We start from the raw sequence: 10,504 nt of genomic DNA on the forward strand, positions 1-10,504 counted from the left end.
AAAAGCACGGCCATTTCTTACACTGCCTCATCTGGGAAGTTGTGAAACCGTGGCTGAACTGGGTATGGCTTTTGAGTTAAAAATCCATCTTTTCCCTATAATGGTTTGTGCGCATGCTAGCTCTGATCTTCAGACTGACTGGAACAAGGGGGCTCTCCAGTAGCTAGATATCTGGCTTCCTTTAATTGCAAACGTGAAAACCGCAGAGAAAAGAGGGAGGACGGGTTTGTAACTATTTGGACCATTGCATCTATCATAATCCACTTTTGCAGGCTAGGTTGCTGCGTGAGCACACTGAGCACTGATCCCATGGCAGGGCTGGTCCACAACATTTTGGCACCTGAGGCGGGAGCTCAAATGACAGCCCCATACCTCCTAGCTTGGGCCAAAACTTTGAAAGGTCTCGATTCTGCCTTCTTCCTGTTCTGCTCCTCTCATGGTGCTGCTCTGCTACCCACCTCAATAAAGGAGAACTAACAACTTAAAATGCCTTGTTCAAAAATTTTAAGTAACACAACTTTCAAATGCCTGACCAGCAACTGTCACTTTTCTTGTCTGCATAGTAAACACTGGCATTTTTATCTGTTTGAATAATCAAAGTGGTGCTTTCTGTGCCTTCTTGCTTACAAAGATATGAACTGCTTCCTGCAGAAGGTTCACAGTCTGGGCCAGCTCATGCTCTATTGAGATGGTTGCAAGGCCGACCAGCCTCTCCTGTGTCATTGTCAATAAAAATGATGTGTTTTTATTAACTTCAGCTTGGAGAAGCTGCATTCTCCACTGGCAACTGTTAGAGGAAGTGTTCGAAGTATGCGCAGACCAACAAAAGCATTTGGAAAGAGGCTGGTCATCTTATTTGTGCAGATATATTCCAGAACAGCCTTTGGGGTAGATCCTGCTGAAATGTAACTTGAAAGGGCTTTCAGTTTGGGGTCTCTTATGGGATTATCCCGTGACTCGTAATCAAAATGTCTTCTTCTTTGGTGACTCTTGTCTTTTTTGATGGGTGGTAAAATAGCTTTGGTGTGAAGTTCCTCTGCCAACTTCTGTGCACTCTTCAGAACGTTTTGAAATCCCTCATCTGACCGGTAAGACTGTAGGTATGACTTTGCTTTGTCCAGTTGTTCCATTGCTCCAGATATATCAAGGTCAACACCTTAAAGTCTCTTACTTACAACATTTATTTCAAACAGTATGTCATGCCAGAACACTAAGCCACACAGAAATTTGAAGTTATGTATGTTTCTGGTGATTCCATTTCCCTCTGCCACTGTTTTCCCACAAACAGTTCCTATCATAGTATTATCCTCGATAATGGCAACTATGGCATCAAACTCAGCCATCAGCTCCACAATTTTAAGGAATTTCTATTGTTTGGCACATGCAGCTGTTCTGAAGTGCCATGCAGTGCTAGGATTTGGGTAGGAAGCATTCTCACAAAGGCAATGAGCCTTTTCAGAACATTTTGCCAGTAAATATACTTGGATGCAATCTTCTCTTGATGCTGATCATCTATGGTGGCCTTTAAACTTAGTCTCATCTCAAGTTCTTTCCACCTATGGAATACTCTCTGGTGAATTGCTGTCGTCTCACGGCATGCCAGATTTCTAGCCAGATTTTTCCAGTCCTTTGTTCCTGTAGAACCCAATGTGGCTGGAACATTAGCCTGGAAGAGTTTGCAACAAAAACAGTGTGCAACATTCTGGATTTTTGAGTGCATATGCCATGGCCTCTCCACTTTGTCACCATTGGGGATTTCACATCAGGAATGTGTTGGATGGAAATGTCTATTTTCATTCTCTTTGGAGGACATGAAGTTTTTTACATGGTGTGTCCCATGCAGTACAAGGAAGTCCCTCAGGCTACTGCTCAAGTGTGTCCACAGCCCTGGATCATCTAGACTTAAGGAACTAAACTCAGCAGCAGCTGTTTCTTGCGCCTCCACCACACTCTTCCCTGATCTACACTTTTCTTCAGGAATGTGCCTGGTTACACCCATTTGAGATGGAGATATGGATGCTGCAGTAGCTGCCAGGTCACCTGCACTCTGACTAACTGGAAGATCGGGCATCTCCTCACCACTCCCATCCTCACTGGGGCCGGAAGGCTCACCGTGAACATTTGTGTCTGTGTATCTCAGGAGAGCTCCTTCCTGCTTAGATAGAAAAGCTTGCTTTCTTTTTCTGAATGCTGCCCCAAAGGGGCCTTTTCTTCTTTCACTCATGACTGCTGTTCTGTGCCAGCTAGAGTGGCTCTCAACACTCAATTGAAGGGGACAAATAAGCAGGCTGGTAGCAGGGCCTGAGTGAGGGAAGAAATCAGCCTCTTAGGGGCCTAACTGGCTCCTACTATTTCAGTTGACCACCTGTTCTCCTCAGGTGGGTTCAGGGAAGCAGCAGGAAACAGGAAGCTCCCTGACAAGCTGATGTTAATCAGTCCAGGCTCCTGCAGGTGCTAGAGAGGTGCATAAGAGGCTCCTCCTCCTTTCTCTCCCTGCAACTCCTGTTACTTTCCGTTATTCTCCTCTCACCTTTTCTCCTGACTGCCTGCACGGTGCAACCTAGGGCGCCAAGATTTGGGGGCGCCGCTGCCAATCGAGACGCTGGCTGCAGATCGCAGACTGTAGGAAGGGAGGACGTGTATGGTAAGAACCACGCTCCCAGTGAATTGCTCTCCTGCCCTTTAGAAAGCCAGCGAAGGCCTTTGCGTGTGACTCGATACAGATAGGTACATTGACACAGTAATGGCTCCTTTCCCTTGTAGCTCCCTGCTGGGGCTGAGCTGTGCTGTCAGTGCGGTGCAGCCGGGGCCGGCTTGCATGGCATGCCCCGACAGCGGGCGGGCTGCAGGATTTGCAGGCAGAGGACGCTCTGCTCCCTGGGGAGAGATGGGAGGGATGGCCCCTTCCTCCAGCCCAGCACGCCACCATCTCTGTGCATCTGGAGCAGGGAGAATACATCTGCACCAGCAGCAGACACCATTTCCTACACTCTGGGTCCTAGTGGTGCCCCCCCACAGTCTGTCACCTGAGGCGGCCACCTCAGTTCGCCTCATGGTAAGGCCAGCCCTGTCCTGTGGGCACGGAGAACCTAACTTCCATTGAGGTCAGCCCGGGAGGCTGGATGTGCACATTACAGGAAATAGACAGTCAGGACAGCAGAATCCACTGAAAAAACCGCGTATTGCGAATTGCAACCCAGGCTGTCACTGGGTGGCTCTTTGTCCTGCCTCTCTTGGCTAGCGCGTGAGCAGAGCTTGGTGAGACAGCTGCTGCGGCTGTGGCAGCCATCGAAGCGCCTTTCCCGTCGTCTCTCGTCTGGCTGTGGATGCTCGACTGCAGCAGCTCCACAGAGGTCCCAGCCTCGCTCTCTAATGTCCATTCTCCCCTTGCTCGCATGGCGCTTCATGGACCATTGAGTAGCCTCATGAAAACATCCCAGTTGTGGACACAGGCACCAGCCACCGATTCCCCAAGCCAAAGTCCCCTTCGCAATCCAGGGAAACAGCCGGGGTTGTCTGGAGCGCAGGGTTTGGCCCATGGTGACTGCAGACACTGCACCGGCTGCACAGCGACTCCTGGGACCCCTCTAGCCCATCAGCACTCGGCTCTCCCGCATTCTGCTGAGCGGCTGAGATCTGGGGGAACAGAAACCCTTTGTTAGAGATGGAAAAATCTCCTCACAGGAACACTCTGTCAATAGCTGCCAGAGGCCTTCCCTGTGAAACCCAAATGCGCAGCCCCTCGGATTCCCACAGGGGAGATCTCAGCTCATTCCCTTGTCACCTGTGGCTGCAGTCTCTGATAGGGGGAATGAAGAGGGGTTTTTTGCCAATGGTCCCTTCTACAGTGCCCATAATGGGAGGAGGTTTGGCCTTGTGATGTGAGGCCCGGGTCTGAGAATCAGGGCTCCTGGGTTCAGCAGCTCTGGAAGGGGGCGCGGTCTAATGGTTGGAGCTGGATTGGTTGACACTGAGTGAGAGGGGCTTGTGCTGAAGGACCCTGGTTCAATCCCCACCATTTCCTGTGATGTTTACATGTGGCCATGAATGTACTTACCTATCAGTGTAGGTTGTTTAGCCTATTCCTGGACACATGTGTTACATCTGCTGCTGGCCATCCCTGAGATGTAGGTCCTTCATCCACTCAAGGACATGGTATATCAAGGTCAATCCAGCAGCTCCCATCTGGTCTTCACCTCCTAATGGATGGCGAACTTTAACCTGACCAGAGAAAGACAGGGTGGTGTTCTTCAGGAGAATCTCCTGGAGCTCCCGTCTCCCGTACTCCACCTCACACCCCGGCACTCTAAGGGTTTTCCAAAGATACCACTAATCTCAGATAAACAAAGCAGCTGAGATGAGGTCAGTGTGGGTGGATTTACTGAGCAGTCTGGTTCTAATGGAAGAACAGATTTCTCCCCTGCTCTAGGGAGATTCCCATAGGAAAAGTCTCTGATGGTGGGGGCAATGCAAACCCCTCAACCCCTAGAATGGCAGGAAATCAGGACTCGAGGAGTGAAGCGGTGTCTCTGTCCTGCTGGAGGGAGCAGATCTGGAGAGCAGATCCTTACACCTCCTTTGGGGATCCTTTTCCTAGGAATAAAATAAGGACAACACCACACAGAGAATGACGTTTGAATCCCAGGTCTGGGATCCAGGGAAAAGGGATGATCTCAGCCAGGCTACGTACCAGGAACCTGATTTTTGTCCCAAGAGCCACAATTACCCAGATGAGGTTTTCTTCCCTATTTGCTTTCAGGTTATTTATTCATAGTATTCATTTGTGTTCTTTGCCGTGCTTCCACTCTCTGCATCTGTTCATTGGTTTAAGTAAAAAGAAGAACAGGAGTACTTGTGGCACCTTAGAGACTAAAAAATTTATTAGTCTCTAAGGTGCCACAAGTACTCCTGTTCTTCTTTTTGCGGATACAGACTAACACGGCTGTTACTCTGAAACTTGTCATTGGTTTAAGTAACATCCTTTCAGTTTTTGCTTCTGTTTCCTCTTATTACAGTGTAGTAGCTGCTTAGCACTTTAAAAAAAAATCAATTAGAAACAAAATCCTGATCCTACATTCAGGAGGAAGGTTTCTGAGAATTTGGCTGCAGAACTTTAGTGTCTGCATATTTCATTCACTATTATTTATTCGGGTGCAGGTCTGATGCAATCTGCCCACCCAAGAATGCCCATATGAAGCATGGGGTGCCCTCAGAATACCTGTTAAAAGAGAAGAAAAGAGTAGATTAAAAGTTGGGGAAATCAACCAATGCATCAGCACTTCTCTGCATTATTGAAGCACCAGTCATGGGAGTGAAACAGGTTCAAAATCCCCATCGTTTTTTCCCACTAGACAGCCATCCAAAAAGAAAAAGGCCTTCAGCCAATTATTTCCTTACACTCTGAAGGGGTGAAATTCAGTCCTGTGCGGACAGCCAGGGCAAGCTCTGTGCATCACAGCGGGTTTAAGTGGCACTTCACTGCACAGGGGCTGTGAGGTTTCAGTGGCAGAGTTTTCATCCTGGATTGGAACAGCCGGCTGGAATCCTGCGAGGTACAGAGCAGAGAGAGGTTTGGGCCACAATGTTCACCTCAGAGGCTGAACTTCTGCAGATTTTTGGGACATTCCCATCTGAGGAGGATGCTTTTGGCCAGCCCCGATTCAGAGCTTTCAGTCACCTCAACCGGTGATTGTCTGGCACAACTGATCTAAAGTAGCTGAACTTGACAGGCCTTGCCCCCATCTCCGACACCCCTTGCACCTCGCATTGCCCTCTAATAGCCCCTGTCCCTTCTCTTGATCCCTGCCAAGCTCAAATACAGAGCCTAGCTCACGCTCCTCCTCTCTTAGACCCTCCCCTTACATGACCCTCCCCTACCTCTGACAGACTGCTCACTGTGCCCTTCCCCAGCTCCTGGAGGAATCCTGGCTCCTCAGAACAACCTGGGAATGGCTGGTTCCAAGCTCTGTGTGGGGTGCGTGGTTTTCCGTCGAAGCATCACTGAGAGCCAGCACGTCTGGATTTCACAGGGTGAGGCGATGGCTCCCCAAGCTGGCCAGCTGCAGGCTGCGTTGCTAGGGACAGATCCCAGACATTGGAAGTCAGAGGGGGAGGAAGCCCCTGCTCATTTCCAGTTCAGAGATCCCCATCGAAGACGGGCCACGAGGGGAGGAGAGAATGAAGGGCAGAAAGTGAAGCTGCCTCTGTTGGGAGGGCACTCCTGTATAACCCAGTCCAGTTCCCAGATCTCCTCCACATTTCCAGGTGTGACTTTGGAGAGGTCACTTCATCACCTTCATTCCCTGTCTGTAAAATGGAGGTAGTAGACCCCCCCACAAGCAGGAGGAGGAAGGACAGTCCCACTGTCTGTGAGGGGCTTGGTCCCTCTGGGCACGGATTGTGCCAGAGTGAGGGAAGGGACCCAGAGTTTGCTCCACAGAGCCAGGGGACGAGGATGGGATCAGAAGGTCAGCCAAGGGGGATGGGTCAGGAACTGCTCCAACAGACGGGGCATAGGGATTGGGTCAGTGCCAGGGACTTGGTACCTCCCTTCAGCAAATGGCTTCCCTCTTGTCATCAGCAGTCTGTATAATATCTGAGTCCTTCCTAGTGTCCTCGAGGGGCTCCCTTCATTCTTCTTGAATATCATGGAGTTGTTGACCCAGGTCAATAACTGGGAAGTTCGGAGAGGCCATTAGTAGTGTGGCATGAAATCAGTGGGAAATCTATAGTTAGCAAAACAAAGGTGTCATTGGCCTTTGGAAATTTGGAGCTGATCTGTCCTCTCAGCCGAAGGTACTCGTGCACAGAGGGATGAAGCACGCCATCTTGGTCAGGTGATCTATGAGAGTCAGTTCCATCATGTGGCCATTTGAATGAGTGAAATTCCTGGCAATGGCTGCCATGGATGGAGCAGGGTCTCCAGAGGCCTGAGATGCCAAGAAGTTAGGTGCGTGGTGCCTTGGTGAAAGCGCAGAAGTCACGTGAGTCAAGCTAAGTCTGAATTTCGGCCCACATCTGGCAACACCAAATAAAGCAGGCCCTGGTACTCAAAGTAGATGTGTCTACTTCCACGATGAATGCTGTGCGTCAGAATAGATGCAGTGGTGAAGGCAATTCTGGGCTGTTTGCGGGCTTGATGGAACTTGGATGACCAAACGAATGCGGCCATTTTGTGGAGGAGAGCTCTCGTGGGGGTTACTGGCTCTGAGAACCCTGGGCCGATGCAGCAGTAAAGCTGGTGAAGTCTAGGAAGCGCTGCTCTTCTTGAGGACTTCAAACTTTGTCCCATTTATGAATGGCTTCCACCTTATTTGCATCAATCGGAACACCTTCTGGGGAGAGGATGTACCCCAAAAACTCTGTGGAGAGTTGGCTGGAGGTACGCTTTTCCAATTCTGTGTTGAGACCACACTGCCGAAACATCTCCAGGTTCGGATGAGGTGTGTGTACTGCTCTGGGTTTTCCAAAAAGAGGAGTATGTCACCTGACTAGATGACACTGTCCCCAAATACATCACTGATGAAGGATTGCAAGGTCAGGGGACTATTAGTTAGCTCCAATGGCATATCAGACAGTTAAAATGTCCATAGTGTGTTTTGAAATCTGTCTTCCATTTGTCCCTTGCCCAAATGAGTGTTAGATTGGAAATCCTCGCAGATGAAGTTTGATGAAAAGCTTTGCCGATTTCCTGTGAGCCAACAATTGTGAGATTCACAGCAGGGGGTAATGGCCTGGACTTGGACACTGGCTCTGGTTCTGTTTCTGCTTTGTTTATTCATAGATTCATAGATTCTAGGACCGGAAGGGACCTCGAGAGGTCATCGAGTCCAGTCCCCTGCCCGCATGGCAGGACCAAATACTGTCTAGACCATCCCTGATAGACATTTATCTAACCTACTCTTAAATATCTCCAGAGATGGAGATTCCACAACCTCCCTAGGCAAATTATTCCAGTGTTTAACCACCCTCACAGTTAGGAACTTTTTCCTAATGTCCAACCTAGACCTCCCTTGCTGCAGTTTAAACCCATTGCTTCTTGTTCTATCCTTAGAGGCTAAAGTGAACAAGTTTTCTCCCTCCTCCTTATGACACCCTTTTTAGGTGGCCTGCAGACTGTAACAAACTAATTGTTTTAGTAATTAGATGGCAACCTAGAAGCTGTATCCAACTACCTGACAATGGTCGGCGGGTAACGAAGGCAAGGGAGGGCAATGCCGTCCCAAAAAGATGGGGTGGCCCCGCCCATGCCCCGCCCCACCCCTCCTCCTACTTCTGTGCAGCACAGGCTGCTCTTCTTGGCCCGGCGCTGGGTTTGGGGGGGGGGGGGTGAGTACAACGTTGGTAACCATATTTCACTCCCCTCCATTCACTACTAAGGTGATTTGTACCCAACCTCAGCCAAAGTTGATCACTTTGACAAGGCTGTATCCGCTGCAAGCAGAGAAGAATACTGTATTTACAGATGTACGCAGAGTCAGAATGAGCTCTCCCCTGACATCTGGTGGTGAGCTGTGGAAAAGGACTTCAGGGGCTGATCTCGTTTGCATGGGCACACCCACCCTGCCTAGCATGATGGGACGGCTTGTCCAAATGGTCACTTTGGCTGCTGTGGGATCCCCAGTCTCTTCGTTATTGGGGCAGGAGTAATAAAGCGTTGTTATCCTGGTTATGTGAATCAAGGACAGTAGAACTGTACTTAGCATTTTCCGACTGAGGGACTCACCCTCAACTGAGCAGCTCTCACTAGGCAAGGGACAGGGTTTCCAAAGCCCAGTTATTAGAGTCAATGGAGAGTCTTGTTACATGTGGTAGAGGGAGACCCACTGATGTCTAGGTCTAAAGCAGGGGTTGGCAAGCTATGGTCCTCAAGCTCCTGCTACCAGAGCAGGGTCCAGGACATACATGACTCAGTGCTGTGACTCTGCATGGCTCGTGGAAGCAGGGGTGTGTGCCCCTCTCTCGCTCCTACGCAGAGGAGTAGCCAGGGGGTGCTGCCCCTGCCCTTAGTGCTACCTCCGCAGCTCCCATTGGCCAGGAACTGTGGCCAATGGGAGCTGCAGGGGCAGCACCTGTGGACGGGGCAGAGTGTGGAGCCCCCTGGCTACTCCTCTGCATAGGAGCTGGAGGGGGGACATGCCACTGCTTCCGGGAGCTGCTTGAGGTAAGCGCCACCTGGAGCCTGCACCCCTGACTCCCTCCTGTACCCTGACCCCCTGCCCTAGTCCTGATCTCCAGCCCTCTGATCCTCTTTGTCCCAGCCTAGAGCAACCTCCTGCACCCCCAAACCCTCAGTCCCAGCCCCACCCAAGAGCCCGCACCCCCAGCTGGAGCGCTCCCCCCCACCCACACCCCAACTCTCTGCCCCAGTCTGGAGTTCCTTCCCACACCCTGAACTCCTACTTTCTGGCCCCACCCCAGAGCCTGCACCCCAACCCCCAATTTCATGAGCATTCATGGCCTGCTATACAATTTCCATACCCAGATGTGACCCTTTAGCCAAAAAGTTTGCCCACCCTTAGTCTTAGTAGCAGACGTGCTTTGGGACAGTATCTCTGATGCAAGAGACTTCCCAGTGTGCATCAGCGGTGAGGCTCCCACACTAACAGCTGAAATCACTGAGAGTTGTGATAAGTGGGGAGCCCTGAAAACATCTTGGTGTGGACAGCTGGTGGAGAGCCATGGCCAGCGGGTGTTGCCACAGTGAGCGAGTGCTTGGGCAGTGGAGTGTGTCTTCTTATCCCCCCTTTCTCTCCAGGTCTGCAATTGCACCTTGGAAATCTGAGTCTGCATGATCCAAGGACAGCAGCTGTGAGTGAAGTGCAGGGAAAGGACGGGCACATTAATGGGACTTTGGGGTTGCTGGACGTCTTTCTTTGCTCATGAGTTACATTTATGAATCCTGTTTGTGGTGTTTCCCCAACATAATGCCACATTATTTCCCTCCTTTATTAAAGGGCTTTTGCTACATTCAGACTCTGTGCTTGCGAGAGGGGAAGTGTTGCCTCTTAGAGGCACCCGGGGGGGAGGGGGGGTGTAATTGTCCCAAGTCACTGGGTGGGGGCTCGAGCCGGTTGCATTGTGTTATTGAAATGGAACCCCTAGATACACAGAGGGTTACACATAAACACACCCAAGTCTCTCCCCCCCTCAGCTAGCTGTCAGGGAAGCATTCATTCAGACCCTGCTTACATCCCTATTGCCCAGCGAATCGAGCCCAGCGCTGTGGCCCTTGCAGGGGAGAACATGGAGAGAGCAGTGAATTCTCCTCTGCTTCCCATTTCCCCCCGGCGTTCCTCCTCCCTCTGCGGCTGCTCGCTCTCTGGGAGCACGTTGCAGGCAGTGGCTGGGGTCGGTGGGTTTGATGGCATCTGTCTTGTGTTTCAGTGGCTGGGTGGCCCCATCCCCTCTCTGGCTGCTCCTCGCTCCCTCCATCTGTCCCGTGCCGGGAGAGGGGGGTACAGCTGGGTCACTGCCTGCCACATGCCCTGTGCTGAGGAGGGAC

At 50.9% G+C, this 10,504-nt stretch overlaps 1 long non-coding RNA gene across 1 annotated transcript; it reads right to left on the reverse strand.

The window, feature by feature from the left end:
* Nucleotides 1-4,966: 4,966 nt before the first annotated feature.
* Nucleotides 4,967-7,808, reverse strand: LOC117871891. The gene is made up of 3 exons (XR_004644350.1): nucleotides 5,878-7,808; nucleotides 5,398-5,545; nucleotides 4,967-5,218 (listed from the first exon to the last, which is right to left on the reverse strand). It is a non-coding gene; the product is annotated as an uncharacterized LOC117871891 (long non-coding RNA).
* Nucleotides 7,809-10,504: the final 2,696 nt, after the last annotated feature.

The sequence above is a fragment of the Trachemys scripta genome, chromosome 2 (genome assembly GCF_013100865.1).
Source record: "Trachemys scripta elegans isolate TJP31775 chromosome 2, CAS_Tse_1.0, whole genome shotgun sequence".
Taxonomy (NCBI): Eukaryota; Metazoa; Chordata; order Testudines; family Emydidae; genus Trachemys; species Trachemys scripta.